The sequence below is a fragment of the Periplaneta americana genome, chromosome 14 (assembly GCF_040183065.1).
Source record: "Periplaneta americana isolate PAMFEO1 chromosome 14, P.americana_PAMFEO1_priV1, whole genome shotgun sequence".
NCBI lineage: Eukaryota > Metazoa > Arthropoda > Insecta > Blattodea > Blattidae > Periplaneta > Periplaneta americana.
The window spans coordinates 153,249,076-153,268,809 of NC_091130.1; the positions used below are offsets into that span (position 1 = coordinate 153,249,076).

General features: G+C 38.2%; 1 long non-coding RNA gene across 1 annotated transcript; it reads left to right on the forward strand.

Moving 5' to 3' along the window:
• The first annotated feature begins 3,940 nt into the window (after positions 1 to 3,940).
• Positions 3,941 to 18,123, forward strand: LOC138713871 (uncharacterized). The gene is made up of 8 exons (XR_011336000.1): positions 3,941 to 4,052; positions 6,401 to 6,500; positions 6,881 to 6,980; positions 9,005 to 9,137; positions 9,321 to 9,420; positions 9,613 to 9,736; positions 14,752 to 14,841; positions 16,231 to 18,123. It is a non-coding gene; the product is annotated as an uncharacterized lncRNA (long non-coding RNA).
• Positions 18,124 to 19,734: the final 1,611 nt, after the last annotated feature.

A 19,734-nucleotide genomic window follows, 5' to 3' on the forward strand; every position in this document is an offset into this window, starting at 1 on the left:
TTCGTGATCATATCTCATAGAGCAGAGGTACAGACTACGGAAAGGTTTCAATAGGCAGTGGTGTATTTCACCCTGGTTCTGTGAATTCCAAGTATAAGCTACTGGGTCAATTCTGTTTGAACAGAAACAATTGGTTACATACAGCCATATAGAAAACAAAATTGGAGCAACTTCCTGCTAGCAAAGATAAAGGGGTTGTTAGTTCTGAAGAGAATATTTCACTATGAAATTGTTTAAATGTGAATAAAATATAACTTTTTATAAATGCAAATTTTGACGATAATATGAAAATGAGAAAAGTCCCCTGATGTCATTCAGTCTCGAAAAGTAGTACCTTGGCACAGCCAGGCCTGAAATACACTCCTGCCAATAAACCAATTGTAGTGAGGTGTATGATTAATATGCTTTATTTATTATTAAGAAAGAAGTGTGCACAAACGTGCAATTTAGTTTGGTATGAGTTACTTCTCTTTACTATATTCCACCAGTGACTTCGTTCTATTCACACATTTACTAAAATGATATTTTGGACACACTTCGTTGCACAGTTTGCACACGCATTCGGGGGAAGGTTCGTGCTACTCTGATCTTCTGCACAGTTTGTGTGAACTGCTAGTCTTGTTATGGTGCTTCGTAACTTGTTGTTCGGCCCTGTCCAGTTGCGGTTGATCATCGCGTCCGTTCCATAGAATTCACTTTCTATTTCCGCCTTCTCTTGCATGACCGTGCGTAGTCGAAGTTCTGGTGCGGTAGATGGCAGCATGAGTCTGCTTCGTAGTTCCTCTATCAGGAAGGGTTCTCACCCGAGTTCGTACGCCATTCTGGAGGGTGCATATTTTGAGATTCCCAGTGCTGCTTTTAAGAACCTTGCTTTGACATTCTCCATGGTCTTGAGGTCATTGTAGTTTAGCCGGGTCCATGTGATGTCCAGTCCATAGGGAGTATCTTGGCATAGAAAAGCTGCATGGCTGTGTTGGGTAATGTCTGTTATGTCGTGGATAGCTATTACTGCGGCCGTTGCTCGTTCTTGAGTGTGGATTCTGAAGGATTTTGCTGTCGTCTGTATCGTTACACCAGGTATTTAAATGCATTTGTAATTTGCAGGGGTCGATTTTGTATCCAGATTGTGTCACTTTTTGCTATTCTTCCTCCCTTTCTGAATACCATTTGGACAGTTTTAGACTGGTTTATGAGCAGACCGTTTTCGTCAGCCCAAGCTGAAAGGTTGTTCATGGAGACCTGTAGCTCTCTTATGTTGGTAGACCCGAGCACCATGTCGTCTGCGTACATGTACATCGCTGTTGAGGGAGCCTGTGTCTGTATTACGTCCGCTGTCATGACGTTGAAAAGGAGCGGGCTTAGAGGGTCTCCCTGTGGTACCCCTCTAGTTTGGCAGACTTCCTTGGACTTCTGGACTGTATCGTCTATTTGAATGAAGTTTTGCGCTAATATATTGCGGACCAGGTTGAGGACGTGTTTGTCCAGACCTTGCATGTTGTTCAGCTTGTCCATTAGCCACCGCCTGCTTACACTGTCGAATGCTTTGCAGTAGTCTACGAAGACCGCGTAGAACTTCTGCTTCGGTACTCTCAGGGCCTCTTCGACATCTCCGAGGAGGGCCGTCACTGCTTGAAGGATCGAGCGCCCCTTCCGGAAACCAAATTGTTGATAGGGGATTTGTGGTTCCAATACTTTTGTTAGCCTGGTAGCTAGGATGTTGGTGAGCAGCTTAAGGGGGTTATTTTCCAGAGCTATCCCCCTGTAGGAGTTTGGGTCTGTTGTCGGGCCTTTCCCTTTGTACAACATTTTCAGGGTGGCGTTTCTCCATGAGTGTGGAATTTCTCCGGTTTTTAGACATTTGTTGTAGAGTTCTACCCAAGTGTCTATCAGTATTGTGCTGGTGTCCTTTATGAATTCGTTGAAGATTCCGTCCGGACCGGCTGCTTTGTCCTTTTTGAGTTTTACAATTGCAGTGGTTAACTCCTGTGCTGTGATTGGTTGGGATGGTGCTGCTTGGGCGGGATCTATTTTAATGTAGGCTTGTTCTTCCCCGTTTGGGTTTAGGATTGTCTGGAAATGGTTCCGCCAGGTTTCCATTTGAATGTTTGGAGAGTGGTTTGAGCTCCTCCTCTTTAAAGCAACGAAAGGATCCGTTCTTGCGGCTTCTGCTGTCTCCCGCCCTTTTCTTTCCGTGTACTCGTCTTTCTTCTGCTTTATAAGTGATTTGAAATCACTCCTGGCTTCAGCATAGTAAGCTAAGTCCTGAGGGCTTTATTTATTCTGGCAGAGTTAGGGATGTAAGGCCTTCTCATCCACTGAATCAGAGGATGAAAAGGAAATACATAATAATGATATGGACGTAACGTTAACACAAAAGAAAATTATCATATACCTAATACAAAATCGAAATTGAAAAATATGCATAAGTCAGAAGAATATGGAATTTAAATACCCACTTAAACTAGATGAGAAATTGAATAAACTAGGTAGTTATAACTGTGTGCGATGTAAAATAAGATTTTTCAATTTGGAGTTGAAAGTGTTTAAGATCGGGCAGCCCCTAATATCGGCAAGTAATGAATTTCCAAGAACCTATAGTGTCAATTGTAAAAGATGATGAATACACACTGTTCTGTGGAAAGGGACTGACAATAAAATATTGTGTCGTTTATGAGGACCGGATAAATAATTCTGAGTAATTTAAGAAAACAAAGGAACTAAGGTGACAGCGGAGAAGAACCTGAGATGTGGAATAAGGAAAAGAGAGAAGTTACTATCCTATTTCATGAAAGCAGCAAGAAGTAAAGGTAGTTTGGCCAAGTTGTACAAGGACACGTTAAAAGTAAATAGGAAAATATGCGACTTGGAATTCTATATAAAGAACGAAAAACACAGAATTTGGGACCTGGTGATCAACTAGGATGGAGCAAAGAAGACGAGGCAACTTTCATCCACAGATGCTATGCTTTACGTCGGCTGGATTACTTTTTTTTCCCTTTTGTATAATCGTCTTCTCCACGTTTGCCTTTGCTTCCCTCTGCCCCTTGTTCTCTGATGTTCCCATTCTGATCCCTGCTGCATAAAGTGTATAGGGGGATCAGCATGCAAAAGACAGCCAGAGAAGAAGAGCGACATAATGAGCACATATGCACGAAAGTATATTGATGTGCAGAAAAATACAGTTGAAGAAATTGGTGATTTTTACGTTATGAAATGAAATCTGATTAGAATACGGGACTATTCCGCGTTCGGAGAAAAATTATGAGGACGCAGAACATCTAGGCCAAAAAGGGGGGACTGTCCCATTTTTACGGGATATATGGCAAGCTTGATATTTACGTAAGGTGAATGGAATGCAATAAATAAAAGTGAAAATTAAACGGAAGGGTCACAAGTTAGAAATAATACAACTAAGGGCACAATAAATAATGCATACTAATAGGGGAGGAATTTGAAGAATGCGCCATCAAATGAGCAGTGGCGTCGTTGTCGGAGTGTTGCGTTGCCAACTTTATTTGAAATGAGTGAAGTGCAATTGAAGCTATAGGAGTGAAATTAGTACAAAAACATTGAAAACGCTTCGTGAATTACCTCCATATGAAGAGAAGTATTATAAAAAGTAATGTAGCAATTCGTGGTTACAGTGTGATGAATTTAAAGGATGCATAGTGCAAAGTGAAAATGGAAAATTGTGTGTTTGGAACTTGACAAGTTAAAGAAGAAGGAGAAGAAGAAAATAATTAGTGCTGAGAGAAACGAACTTCATATGAAAACCTTAGTAAATTGAAAGATTTAGAGGCAGGGAAGAAATATCAAAATTTGTGGAAACACGCAAAAGTTGCTTGTATTTTTAATGGAGGGATTTCTTGTAGAAATGAAGGAAATTTCCATCGAAATAGAGGGATTTTCCGAATGAGAATGTTGGTGACACTGTGACCTTTCGACCTCTGAGCGGCGGTCGTTAATGGCGAAATTTTATCGAGCATGAGAATTGTGGAATTATGTGAAGTATATAATTATATTGTGTTGTGTTTTTGATATATTAAATCTAGGTAAGCATGCCTAACGAAGTTAATATAAAGAAACCAGGCGAAAATAGTGTTAAGAATGTGAAATTTGTGAAGTAATGACAGGTACCGGTAGGCGTAATTAAGACACGAGTTTTGAAGATGTATAAATGCATTTAGGTAATTTATACTAAGGTTTGTAGAGTATTGGATTGTAATATAATAAGATGAGTAATTTCATGGGTTATGATACAGTAAATAGGAGGAGAGGATAATGTATGACTTGTAGGCGTAGAGTCCGGCATATTGTACGTTTCTCCTTTTGACGTTTAGGCCAACGCTCTATTTAGGAGCGGTTCGAGAACGTTTTTGTATTGGATAGCAGTTAAGGGATGTATGTAGTGAAATTCGTATTTTTATTTGAACTGATATTCAAAGTTATACGTGAATATCAAAAAGTTACTGAAGAAATTCGGTAAATGGCATCAGTTAACGAGAAGTAAAAATGTCCAACATAGCGGCTACTCCTCCTTCCTTCTGGGTGAGGGCTGTCTGTGTTGTTACGGGTAAATGTGTGCAGGTGACGTAATTACCCCACAATTTTAAGTTCTTTCTAGTGTAGTCATTTGGGCTTTTCTCCCAGCAAAATTGACTAAGTGGGATAGTGTGAACGAAGTGAGACATTTGTCTTTAAACTAGGATCTCACATGTTGAATCCTAAGAGCTCTTGCAATGCGAACTCCTGTACCTTTTATCTTACACGTCATCCTTTGTCCGTGTTCCAATCATTCATTGATTCTTTGCCATCTGTCTCGTGGTTTTCGACGTGGTCCGCGTTACTGTATTGTGTACTGTAATTACAACTGGGTAACCGAAGGAATGAAAGAAAGAAAGAAATAATTTGCAGATATAGCCTACTCTCTGTTATTAAATGTTTTTTACTTGGTTATTTAACGACGCTGTATCAACTACGAGGTTATTTAGCGTCGATGGGATTGGTGATAGCGAGATGAGGTCGAGGGTTCGCCATAGATTACCTGACATTTGCCTTATGGTTGGGGAAAAACCTCTGAAAAAAACTGAACCAGGTAATCAGCCCAAGCCGGAATGAGCCCGTGCCCGAACGCAGCTCTGGATCGGCAGGCAAGCGCCTTAGCCGACAGGGCTATGCCGGTGGCTCTCTGTTATTAAATTGACTCATAATGGCGCAACCCATATAAGTTACAGAGTGGGAGTGAAATAACCTTGTAGATTTTGAGAGCAAATAGCTCATGTTGTATGTAACAGAAAACTGTTATACCGTATTGATGGCATGTTAATAGTTTTCTCAGAAAAAAAAGTCTTTTCGAAATTTTAACACCATTTTGTTCGATAACTATTGCGAGTAGGATCGTGATTTTTGTCCACATCGATAGAAAATGCCATATTTGAATAGCGTGGACGGTTGTGGAAATTTAATTGGAAAACCAGTAATTAGAAGCGACTGAACGGTGCGACCAGGTTGTAACATTGTAGACAGAGAGGGAGGTGGGGGTAGTACACAGTGGTGGATAGAGCTGAGTTCGTTGGCCTCTTACATCTGTATTGTGAGAAGAAAGCGGCGATGTAGCCAGACTGCTGAAATTTCAAACTTCATTTTCTTATTAACCATGCGTTTAATCACAAAACGTATAAGTTTTCTATTCGTTTGAGTGTGGGCTATCGTCCCTTTCAATGTACAGGATTATTTCACTTCACCCTTGTGTGACTGAAGTGTTATGCCCTCGGGGGCGATGGTGTTATATTTTATTAGAATGATCTCACAAGCAGTTGTCTAGTGTCCTAAATTGAGACAACTTATGCTATTGTACAGAATGTCGTAGCCTATATTGTTGGAAGAAAAACTTTGTATGAGATGATAGCCAGGACGTATAAAGGTAGCTGAAAGGAGGGAGAAATTTGAAACTTGTTTAAATTTGGTGTGATTATGATTTGAATTGACACGCTGTGGTGTCGCGGTCTAAGGCATCCTGCCTAGGACTCTCGTTATGGAATGCACGCTGGTCCGAGTCCTCGTGGGAGAAGAAATTTTCTCATGAAATTTCGGCCAGTGTATGGGACCAGTGCCCACCCAGCATTGTGATGCACTTGGGGAGCTACGATAGGTAGTGAAATCTGGTTGCGAATGCAAGCTATAATGGCTGGGGGGATCATTGTGCTAACCACACGATACCTCCATTCTGCTTCGGCATGTGGGCATGAAGCGCCATGGATTATTATTATGATTTGAATTTAATACTTAGGGAATATAGCGACCTTAATATCATGAAGTAAGGGTAGGAATTATAACTTAAAACAGAGAATGTTCATTTCGCCTACAACTGAACTGAAATCCTTTTGGAATTTCTTTCCAGATTCTACACGAACCTGGGGAGGATGGCTGCTTTTCCGAAACCAATGAGGAGGACTGCATGAAGATGTGAAGGACTTTTATAAGAACGCTGGGAGCCTGAGGTAGGATTATACACTATTGGAATTAATTATATTCAGAATTTGTTATGAAGAAAGTGAATGTGGGCAATTTTCCTTGGTTTTCGTTTCCTTCATTTAGGTCTAAAAAGTAGTCCATAATGACTGTTAGATTTTAGCACAATGAAAGTAATAATAGTGATAGTTAAGCATATGTTGGGAATGACAATAAATTTTTAAGAAATTGGTATAGGAATATAAAAGAAATGAGGATGTTAAACATTAGGTAATTACATTTTTGGAGATGAGTACATCTACTACTACCAATGCAGTTTCCTTATCTTGTTATAGTAGGCTATAGCTTGCGGAAAATGTAAGTAAGGCTAACATGTAAAGAAAAGTGATTATTATCTGTCTTGTTTCAGGGCATTTCGGGACAATTATGGGGTAGGTGTTAATTTCTGTGGACCAACTGAGGCAGGATATGCGAGGGAACTGTGGAGGAAATCCATAGTCAGGAAACTGGTAAGGATGGATTAACAGAGTACAGTTGAAAATTGCAATAAGAATATTGAAAACATGAAAAGTTTGTGGATTTAGCTTTGTGAAGATTTCATTTTTATATGGTTTTTCCGATAAGCAAGTTGTAATACTATATTAAATTAACATGAGCTGTCTGTGCTTATCTAATTTGATATAAATTGATTATAACATGAACGTTTTCGGCACTAATGTGCCATTTTCAAATGTATGAAAGTTTGCCTAATTATATTTTCAAATAGATGCACATGAACTGTGTGAGACATATAATGTGTACTCTTGATGATTTGAACGTAACATGTAAAACACTTTTATATAGATAATTAAAACACTCAATTATTACTAACAATTAAAACTATCAACTAATTTGTTCTTCTGCTGTGTTGTCCATCTTTTGTAGAACAATGGGCAGATTCCTTATCTGTTCCGACTCTTTAAGTGCCATCCAGTCCTTGCAGTCTTTTAATTGTGATGATCCGCTTGTCTTAAGAACTCAGCAGCTGTTCCATACTCTCCTTTGCTCTGATTATGAGATTGGAGTAGTGTGGATTCCTGGCCATGTAGGGATTGCAGGAAATGAGGCCGCGGATGCTGCAGCCAGGGCTGGCGCAGTGGATGGCTCTCTGCTATATTGGCGCGAGAGGTGGCAGGACATTCGAAACTACTTGAAATATAAAATTTGGTGGCAATGGGAAGGAGAATGGTCTGCACAAGAGTGAAACAGATTACGAAATATAAAGAATACTGTTAGAGTTTGGGATTCGTCTACAAGAGCGTCGCGACACGAGGAGGTTTTACTCACCCGGTTGAGGATTGGCCATTGTCATCTGACACACGGCCATCTCCTACGTGGCGAACCTCAGCCGGAGTGCGATATGTGCCATGTTCCACTTACGGTGGAACACTTTTTATTGCGTTGCAGGAAATATGACCATGCACGGAGGCAATATGGAATTCGGCCGACATTACGTGACGCTCTTGGAAATGATTTTAATTGTGCAAATGCAGTTCTGAGATTTTTATCAAATACAGGTTTGGATAAGGTGATTTAGTTTTTTATTGATCCGTTTTACTCATCCGGAGGTTACATTTGTTGTTTTATATTTGATTTTACATTGTTGACATTTCGGACTTTATACATCCGAATATTTTATAAAATTTTATGGTTTTAAAATATGATTGACAAGTTATCTCTGATGGCCTTAGTTTTATTGTTTTATTTGTTCGTTTTGAATACCACCTGGTGTGGTAGAATTGCTCACTTTTATGATTCTGTAGAAATCACCTTATGTATACTGCATTTGTGTGCCTCGTTTTACCGTGACAACGCTTTTTAGTTCTTTTAGCACTCTGATTATTATATTATTTATGTATTTGTTACAATAAGAATTTTAGATAAGGGCGCAAATAGCCATAGTAGCTGACGCGCCCTTCTTAAACCCTACTACTACTACTACTACTACTACTACTTTGTAGAACAATGTGGTTTGCTTGACGTTAATATTTTGTCAAATGCAGTTATCCAGTCATTAAAATTGTTGAATTACACTGTGATATAAAATGTTAAAATATTAAAATACTTAATGTTGACCTGTCTTATTCATTGTTATTGCACCAAGGTTCCTTATCTGATCACTTTCACATGATGAAGCACTTTACCTAGATGGAACGTGGTGTGTAACATAAGTTACAGTGATACCTGGTTATTGTTTTTCTTCGGTTTGCCGTTGTTTAAATATTACAAATTCATAGTTGTCACCATCCGATTATCAGCCTAGCCTTGTTTAGTGCAATAGCTGGACATGTTGTGTGTTTTGACGTTGGTTTGGCTTCGATCAATTTATATAAAATTAGATAAGCACAGACGGCTCATGTTAATTTAATATAGTATTTGTGAAGATTGGCAAGCACTAGTACTAATGCAGATTACGTATATCTTGTTGTAGCATAGCTTGGAGAAAATGTAAATCACTTGTAAGGAAACTTAATTGTTCTGTGTGTTGTTTCAGGCATTTTGGGAATATTAGGTAGGTGTTAAATTCTGTTGAGCAACGGAGGCAGAAGATAAGATGGTGCTGGAGGAGTGGTGCTGAGGCAGGATATGCGAGGGAAATTTGGAAAAAATCTCTTGTCAGGAAACTGGTAAGCATGGATTAACAGAGTACAGTTGAAAATTGCAATAAGCCTATTGAAAAGTTTGTGGATTTAGTTTTGTGAAGATTTACATACACCAGTGCGAATGCAGATTATGTATCTTGTTATAGCATAGTTTGCCGAAAATGTAAATCACTTGTAAGAAAAGTTGATCGTTGTGTCTTGTTTCAGGCATTTTGGGACTGGTACAGGGTAGGGTGTTAAATTCTGTGCAGCAACTGAGGCAGGATATGCGAGGGAACTTTGGAGGAAATCCGTTGCCAAGAAATTGGTAAGCATGGATTAACGGAATACAATTGAATGTTACAATATGGATATTGAAAACATTTATAGTTCGTGGATTTACCTTCGTGAAGATATACACGTACTATTACTGATGCAGCTTACGTATCTTGTTATAGCATAGCTAGCCGAAAATGTAAACCACTTGTAAGGAAACTTATCGTTGTGTGTCTTGTTTCAGGCATTTTGGAACAGTTATGGAGTAGGTGTTAAATTCTGTGGAGCAACTGAGGTAGAAGATAAGATGGTGGCGGTGGAGAGGTGCTGTGGCAGAATATGCGAGGAAATCCGTTGCCAGGAAACTGGTAAGCATGATTTAACAAAATACAATTGAAAGTTACAATATGGATATTGAAAACATTGAAAGTTTGTGAATTTAGCATTGTGAAGATGTACTGAAAGCTTTTAATTGCAAAGAGCATCAAACTTATCAAGTCACAAATGTGATATACACAAAGATACTGTTATTTAGATAAAGATGAACGTTTTTGGTTCCAATGAACCATCATCACATCAATAAATAGATCTACATAGTACTTTGTTACAAACAGTGAAGATATACATGAAGTAGAACAGAATACATGATGAAAGCAGAGATACATAAAAATCACAAGTAAGAAATGGGTTAAAACGTAAACAATAAAAGCTTTGAAATGTAGTTTCATCTATTGGATCTATAATTTCATTTGTTGGTGTATTAATATTTATTTTCATTAAATGAGAAAGAATAGGAACTAATCGACAAATCTTATTTCCGACACAAACAAGAAATTCGATTGAATGGATATATAAGATATTAAAATGAAAATGATTTTTATTGTCTCTCTCTTATTTTCTTCTCTATTTTCTCTTCTCTACCTGTCCTCTATTGTCTCTCGTATATTCTCGTCTATATTCTCTGTAGCTTCTACTCTATTTTCTGTGTGTTGTGCTTTAATTTCTCTGTATTTTCAGCTCTTTTTTTCTCTGTTTTCTCCTGTATTTTCTCGTCTATTTCTCTATTTTGTATATATTTTCTGCTGTCTTTTCTCCTCTACTTTGAACACTGTTCTATTTTATCCTCTGTTTCCGCCCCTATTTTCTCTTATCTGCTCAATTTTGTCTTTATTGTCTCTGATTTGTACTCAATTTAATCTGTATTTTATCCTCTATTTTCTTCTGTTTTCCCTCTGTTTACTGTGTATTTTGTTTTCTAATTTGTACTCTATTTTCTTCTCTATTTCCTCCTACACTTTTCTATTGTTTCCGCTCTATTCTGTCAATCTAATTTTCAATCTAATTTCTTCTCCATTGTCTATTTTATTTTGGCTCTGTGTTCTGCTCTATATTTTCCCGTTTTGTTTTTATTTTCTTCTCTCTTTGCCGTCTATTTCCTCGTCTAGTTTTTATTTTCTCTATTCTCTGTTGTATTTTCTATAGGTTTTCTCTATTTGCTTTCATTTTCCCTTCTATTATCGTCTTATTTTCTCTACTTTCCCTCTTTTTGCACTCTATTCTCTGCTCAATTTTCTCTATTTTGTCTCTGTTCTCATTTTTTCTTCCCCCCCCCTCTATTTTCTAGTGTTATTCCTCTATTTTGTCTGTATTTTGTGCTCAATTTTCTACTCTATTTTTACTGTGATTTTTTTTTCTGTACTTTTTCTGTAATTTGTACTCTGTTTTCTGGTGTATATTGTGTCTGTTTTCTATTTCTATCAGCGTTATTTCGTCTATATTTTTAGCTCTAAATTTTGTCTTTATACTCCTCTATTTTCTTCTCTACCCTCTCCTCTTTTGCCTGTATTTTGTCGTCTAGTGTCCTATTTTCTACTATAATTTCTCTGTTTTGTGCTTTATTTTCTCCTCTTCTCTATTTTATCCAGTATTTTCTACTGTGTGTGTGTGTGCGTGCGTGCTCTCTATTTCCCCCACTTTATTTTCTCTCCACTTTGTACTCTATATTCTGTCTATTTTGTCCTATTTCCCTCTTTTTTCTCTCTACTTTCTTTTCCTGTCTATTTCCTCTATTTTTCTCCTCTACTCCACTTCAATTTTCATTCCATTCTCTTCATTTTCTGCCTATTTTCTTCTTCCTCTATTTTCTCCTCTACTTTATGCTCTATTTTGTATTCTATTTTTACTATGTAATGTAAATCAATTTTCTCCATGTCATATTATATTTCCTCTATTTTACCTATATGCCCTTTATTTTCTGCTTCATTTTGTACTGTCTTCTCTGTATTTCCTGTTTTGTCTGTACTTTGTCTTTGTTTCTCTTTACTTTCTCTTCTATTTTCTCTGTTTTCGAGTCTATTTTCGCTCTGTGTTGTATATTCCCTATTTTCTATTGTATTTGGTTCTCTATATCCTATTCTATTTTGTGTGTATTTTACCCTCTTTCTCTCTCCATGTATTTCCTTTCTATTTAGACTCTACTTTGCCTGTATTTCTACTCTCTTTATTTTCTATGGTCTATCATCTGTAATTTCTCCTATATTTTGCAGTCTATTTCTTTTTATTTTGTGCTATTTATTCTCTCTATTTTGTAGCGTATTTTATCTCGATTTGCTACTTTATTTTTTCCCCCTCTGTTTTGTCCTCTCATTTCCATATATTTGCTCCTCTATTTTGTGCTCTTTCTTTGTTTCTTTGTTTCTTTCTTTCTTTCTTTCATTTTCTCATGCAGTTTCTGTGTTTTCTACTCTATTTTAGCCTTGTTTTCTGTCTCTTTTCCTGTATATTGTCCTCTTTTTCCCCTCTATATTCTTTCCCGTTGTTTAGCTTTATTGTCTCTCTATTTTCTGCTTTATTTTGTGTCTTGTTCTATATGTTCTTTTTTTCCCCTCTATATTCTTCTCTATTTTCTACTTTTTTTTGTTTCTCCTCTATTTTCTCTCTTTTGTACTCTATTTTCTTTCTAGTTTGTGCTGTATTATTATTTCTCTATTTTCTGCTCCATTTTCTATTCTATTTAGTCCTCTTTTCCCTCTATTTTTCCTCTAATCAACTTATTTTCTCCTCTGATCACTCTATGTTTCCTCCTCTAATCACTATTTTCTTGCCTATTTGCCTCTATTTTCTGTAATTTTTACCCTTTATTTTCTCATTTACTTCCTTTTCTTGCTCGTATAGTTTCTCTCTACTTTCTAGTCAGTTTTCTCTATTTTAAACTCTAACTTTTAGAACGGTCCCGGGGGTAAATGGCAGTCAGAGTATGGTGCCGACCACACCACCTCATTCTAGTGCTGAGGTCTTGGAAAGCATGGGGCTCTATCTCCATGCCCCCCCAAGTGCGGGGATACCGTTACACCTTTTTTTACTTTCTCTCTATTTTATACTGAATTTTTCTGTTTTCTGTCTTATTTTGTACTTTATTTTCTACTGTATTTTCTGTATTTTATATTGTCTTTTCTATGTTGCCTCAATTGTATCTCTATTTTCTCTTATTTATCTCTATTTAGTATTTTCTCTGTACGATCTGCTGTATATTCTCTATGTTGTATCTATTTGTCTATTATCTGGTATTTTCTCACTATTCTCTACTTTAAATTCTCAGTTATTGTCTCCTCTGTTCTATATTGTACTCAATTTTCCCTCTAGTTTCTGTAGTTATCTCTGTTCTCTATTTTGTACTGTATTTTATGTCTATTTTGTACTCTTTTTTTTTTTTTTTCTCTCTCCTAGTTTGTGCTCTATTTTCCCTCAAATTTCTACTCTGTTTCCTATTGTGAATTTTATTAGTAACAACAATGTAATTTATTTGTCACAACAATAATTCCTTTCTACAATTCACCTTAAACGCTCTCGTCAACAATTGGATCTTCACTCAACACAGTATTCGTTATAGCACTCCACCGACGACAATAACAGTTTACTTGGACTATTACGCACAACAATGAACTGTTAATCTTAACTAATATTTACAAAGCACTATTTACAAATCAGAACTATCAGTTCTCAGCTCACAGTTCTTCTATCTCAGTCACTCGAGTTCACAGTATCTCGAACCACAGACCTTCAGAGACAGTTCACTGTACTCGAACTCGGGTCCCTCCAACTGCGGTCCACTGCACTCGAACTCAGGTCCCTCCAACTGCGGTCCACTGCACTCGAACTCAGGCCTTCGGATGCCGATACAGTTGCGGACGCACACTTGAGTTGAATTCTGGCTTTCTCACTGACTGGCTGACTAATCAACTGAAAACTGCTGTCGTTCCTTCGCGTCCTTAATTTATAACCACAGCGTCGTAGCCTCGAAAGTTCCACGCGTCTCTAGAGATGGCACTCCAGAAAAATCCAGAGTCCTCTCCTCTCTACCAGCACCACATGCGTGCGCACTCTCTCGCCGCGTTGGCCCTTTCCCCTCTCTGCCGCGCGCCACCCCAAAGTGCTCCGCGCGATCTTCTCTCTTGCGGGACGCTCGTCGTGAGTTCGAATCTCATGTCGCTGTCACACTATGTATTTTTTTGTGAGTTCCCTCAATTTTCTCCTCTATTTTCTAGTCTTTTAGCCTCTATTTATCTGTATTTTCTCGTCTATTTTCTCTTTCTGTTCTCTATTCTATTTTGTCTTTGTTACTCTATTTTCTCTCTATTTCTTCTCCTATTTTCTTCTTTATTTTCATTCTGTTTTCTGCTGAAAAGTATCTCTTTTCAGCTCTTTTTGCTCTTATCTGCTAGATGCTCTCTATTTTCTCCTGTATATTCTCTAATTTCTCTCTTTTTGTCCTCTTTTTTTCTACTGTATTTAGTCCTCTATTTTGTCCTTAATATTCTTGTCTAATTTGTAGTATATTGTCCTCTATTTTCTTTTCTGTTTTCTCTCTCATTATTCTATTATGTACTCTATGTTTTAAATTATTTATTTTCTATTTTCTGCTGTTTCTTGTGCCCCATTTTCTGCAGAATTTTCTCTGTATTGTCTGTTCATTTGTTTTCTTTCTTTTCCCTCTATTATATATCCTACTTTGTTCATTTTCTGTTTATTTGTTGTCTATATTGTCTGTATTCCCTGCATTCTCTGCTCTATATTGTATTGCATTTTCTCGAGTATGTTGTACTTTGTTTTTTCTCTATTTTCTTCTCTGTTGTCTGTATTTTCTCGTCTATTTGTAGTCTATTCTGTGCTCGATTTTGTACTCCATTTTCTCCTGCATTTTTCACTGTCTTTCCTTCTCGTTTCCCTATATTTTCTCCACTGTTTTCTCTCTTTTCATTCTATTTTCTCCTTCATTTTCTGCATGTTCTGTTATCAGTGCAGTTTGCACATCTTGCTGTTTCATGGATTGTGGGAAATGTAAGGTACTTGTACAGAAACGTGATTGTCATGCGTGTTGTTGCAGGATATTTTGGGGCAGTTGTGAACTGGAGGTGTCTGTGGGGCAGGAGATGGGAGGTAACTGTGATACCAGTCAGGAAACCTGCATAAATTGGTAAATATGAATTACTACTGACTAGTGTTAAAATCTCGTGCTTGGAAAGTTTTGGGTATGACTACATTAATTTGAACAACAGAATCTTTAGGTTGTAAGTAACCAAAAAGTGAAATGTCATTTCGGTATTTGAATAATGGCTTAGGTAAAAGAAATAATTTCTGTGTAAAGTTTTTATGCCATTTATAGTAAAACCTATTGAGTATTGAGGCAAGATAAGGATGCGAAGAAGCCGAAAAATATTGATTTGTCATTTGTTGGAAAAATATTTCATTAGTGTAGAAACGTACAAAAGTAACATGATTAAAAATGCATTTATAGTGTGATGGAACTTTGAGGAATATTTTGCATTGCTGCACTTTAGGGTTGTTTGGCAAGTGTATGGTGAAAGTATGGTTATGTTAATAAATAAGTATTCTCTGCTGTCACTTACACAGATCAAAGCTGTGGATTGGATTTAAGAAATGTTAGAAATGATATAGTTCATTTAAAATCGTAAAAGAAAAGTTGACAGCTCACTGGTCATGGATATTGTTTTCTGTGCTGCCGAGATTTTAGAATTCGTCTGCAACAGTGTTATGGTACAGTTAAAATCCTTGTGCCTGCATACATTTGTAAAGGAAAACTACTTTGATGTTTACTTATGCCTATTGCTGGAGTGTTTTGAGATTAGAGAGGGGAGGGGATTTTCACCTCATTGCACTGCTGTTTAATGAAATATTGTTTTGATGCCTTATTGCTTAGTGAAAATAGACTTTTTTTATAATGGTCTTGAATTCTTGTGCTTCTGGTAATGATAAAATGAAATAATTGAGGAAATATTGTATTTTGCGTATGTACTAAAATACAGGAAATGCATGTATTCTGAAGTTTTTGTTGGGACACTGGGACAATTGTGTGAAAACTGGGAATGTCCCGGCAAAACTAGGATATCTGTTTAGCTGAACATAATAGTAGAAGTACTGAGGAATTGTGTCCCGCGTCGTTGTCTAAGGCATCCTGTGTAGGACTTGCGTTACAGAATGTGCGCTGGTTCAAGTCCTCATGGGGGAAGAAATTTTCTCATGAAATTTCGGCCAGTGTATGGGACCAGTGCCCATCCAGTATCGTGATGCAGTTGGGGAGCTACGATAGGTAGTGAAATCCGGTTATGCAAACCAGCTATAACGCCTGGGGGGGGCTCATCGTGTTAACCACACGATACCTCCATTCTGGTTGGATGAGCGTCCACCTCTGCTTCGGCATGTGGCCGTGAGGCCAGCAGCCGGCTAGTTGGTCTCGGCCCTTTGTGGGCTGTAGCGCCATGGATTATTATAATGAGGAATTGTAAAGTAAGATGTGATATTTGGAATAACACTGAGCTGACATTATTGTGAATTTCTCCTCCAGATATTTTGTCTGCTGACCAGAGGAAGACCACAGCTTTTCCTGAGACAGATAAGCAAGATTGTTAGAAGAAGTGAAGGATTTCAAGAGGACTTCAGGAGTGAAGGATTTCAAGAATACATCAGAAGGAGTGAAGGATTTCAAGAGGACATCAGAAGGAGTGAAGGATTTCAAGAGGACATCAGGAGTGATGGATTTCAAGAGGACATCAGAAGGAGTGAAGGATTTCAAGAGGACATCAGGAGTGATGGATTTGAAGAGGACTTGAGAAGAGGAGGATTTCAGGAGGAATGTCCCCAGCTTAAGGTTGGAAAGAATTAAAGTAAACAGTAGATTAGAACAGATTATATACAGGGTTAACCGTAAGTAATGTTAATATTTGTGGTGGGTGGTCCCTTGAGGAAAGAGCAAAAAAAGTGAAATAGCATTGTGCTATACATTCATTCATTAATTCATTTATTTTATTCCATAGATCTTACATGAGCAATGAAGCTTTAAGATGTGGAACAAGTCAAAATTTTACAATATTACAATTTTTATAATTTTGTGCAATTTTCTACAAAATTTTGGTGAGATGTAGTGAGAAGAGGTGAGATCTGAGGATTCGCCAAAAGATTACCTGGCATTTGACTTTTGATTGGGGAAAACCTTGGTAATGAAATGAAAGGGGTTGATCCCAAGGACTCGCCATATTTGGAATAGTTTCCCAGAAAAACGTGCATTTTGAAATAGATTAATAAAATTATGAGAAGTTGTAATGCTGTGCCCTACAACCAGCTGGAAGTAACACATTAAATTGTGTTGGTGTGGACAAACCCTTCTCCTGGGTGATTTGAAGGTCAGTGTCATCATGCCATATGCATTGCATTGAAACTCTTAAGGAAAATACAGATGATATACTGTTGAATTTTTGTGTTTAAACTGTGTCAGATAATAGAGAATGAACACTGCTTTTTCAAGTTAAAATCTTGAAAAATTTGGAATAAAGTGCAGAAGGGTCTGTATGACTATAGGATATCGGTTGCGTGTTTATGAGAATATATGGTTGGCTAGATTGGAGAATGGGGTGAGTCATGTAGTCGACGTATGTGAGAAGGTTAGTGAGTTAGTTGAGGTGATATCTCAGTGACATGAGTTGAACTTATGTGAGAAGGTTAGTGGGTTAGTTGAGGTGATATCTCAGTGACATGAGGTGAACTTATGTGAGAAGGTTAGCGGGTTAGTTGAGGTGATATCTCAGTGACATGAGGTGAACTTATGCGAGAAGGTTAGTGGGTTAGTTGAGGTGATATCTCAGTGACATGAGTTGAACTTATGTGAGAAGGTTAGTGGGTTAGTTGAGGTGATATCTCAGTGACATGAGGTGAACTTATGTGAGAAGGTTAGTGGGTTAGTTGAGGTGATATCTCAGTGACATGAGGTCGAGTTATGTGAGAAGGTTAGTGGATTAGTTGAGGTGATATCTCAGTGCCATGAGGTCGACTTATGTGAGAAGGTTAGTGGATTAGTTGAGGTGATATCTCAGTGACATGAGGTGGACTTATGTGAGAAGGTTAGTGGATTAGTTGAGGTGATATCTCAGTGACATGAGGTCGACTTATGTGAGAAGGTTAGTGGATTAGTTGAGGTGATATCTCAGTGACATGAGGTGAACTTATGTGAGAAGGTTAGTGGATTAGTTGAGGTGATATCTCGTGACATGAGGTGAACTTATGTGAGAAGGTTAGTGGATTAGTTGAGGTGATATCTCAGTGACATGAGGTCGACTTATGTGAGAAGGTTAGTGGGTTAGTTGAGGTGATATCTCAGTGACATGAGGTCGACTTATGTGAGAAGGTTAGTGGATTAGTTGAGGTGATATCTCAGTGACATGAGGTCGACTTATGTGAGAAGGTTAGTGGGTTAGTTGAGGTGATATCTCAGTGACATGAGGTCGACTTATGTGAGAAGGTTAGTGGGTTAGTTGAGGTGATATCTCAGTGACATGAGGTCGACTTATGTGAGAAGGTTAGTGGATTAGTTGAGGTGATATCTCAGTGACATGAGGTCGACTTATGTGAGAAGGTTAGTGGGTTAGTTGAGGTGATATCTCAGTGACATGAGGTCGACTTATGTGAGAAGGTTAGTGGATTAGTTGAGGTGATATCTCAGTGACATGAGGTCGACTTATGTGAGAAGGTTAGTGGGTTAGTTGAGGTGATATCTCAGTGACATGAGGTCGACTTATGTGAGAAGGTTAGTGGGTTAGTTGAGGTGATATCTCAGTGACATGAGGTCGACTTATGTGAGAAGGTTAGTGGATTAGTTGAGGTGATATCTCAGTGACATGAGGTCGACTTATGTGAGAAGGTTAGTGGGTTAGTTGAGGTGATATCTCAGTGACATGAGGTCGACTTATGTGAGAAGGTTAGTGGATTAGTTGAGGTGATATCTCAGTGACATGAGGTCGACTTATGTGAGAAGGTTAGTGGGTTAGTGGGTTAGTTGAGGTGATATCTCAGTGACATGAGGTCGACTTATGTGAGAAGGTTAGTGGATTAGTTGAGGTGATATCTCAGTGACATGAGGTCGACTTATGTGAGAAGGTTAGTGGGTTAGTTGAGGTGATATCTCAGTGACATGAGGTCGACTTATGTGAGAAGGTTAGTGGGTTAGTTGAGGTGATATCTCAGTGACATGAGGTCGACTTATGTGAGAAGGTTAGTGGGTTAGTTGAGGTGATATCTCAGTGACATGAGGTCGACTTATGTGAGAAGGTTAGTGGGTTAGTTGAGGTGATATCTCAGTGACATGAGGTCGACTTATGTGAGAAGGTTAGTGGGTTAGTTGAGGTGATATCTCAGTGACATGAGGTCGACTTATGTGAGAAGGTTAGTGGGTTAGTTGAGGTGATATCTCAGTGACATGAGGTCGACTTATGTGAGAAGGTTAGTGGATTAGTTGAGGTGATATCTCAGTGACATGAGGTCGACTTATGTGAGAAGGTTAGTGGGTTAGTTGAGGTGATATCTCAGTGACATGAGGTCGACTTATGTGAGAAGGTTAGTGGATTAGTTGAGGTGATATCTCAGTGACATGAGGTCGACTTATGTGAGAAGGTTAGTGGGTTAGTGGGTTAGTTGAGGTGATATCTCAGTGACATGAGGTCGACTTATGTGAGAAGGTTAGTGGATTAGTTGAGGTGATATCTCAGTGACATGAGGTCGACTTATGTGAGAAGGTTAGTGGGTTAGTTGAGGTGATATCTCAGTGACATGAGGTCGACTTATGTGAGAAGGTTAGTGGGTTAGTTGAGGTGATATCTCAGTGACATGAGGTCGACTTATGTGAGAAGGTTAGTGGGTTAGTTGAGGTGATATCTCAGTGACATGAGGTCGACTTATGTGAGAAGGTTAGTGGATTAGTTGAGGTGATATCTCAGTGACATGAGGTCGACTTATGTGAGAAGGTTAGTGGGTTAGTTGAGGTGATCTCAGTGACATGAGGTCGACTTATGTGAGAAGGTTA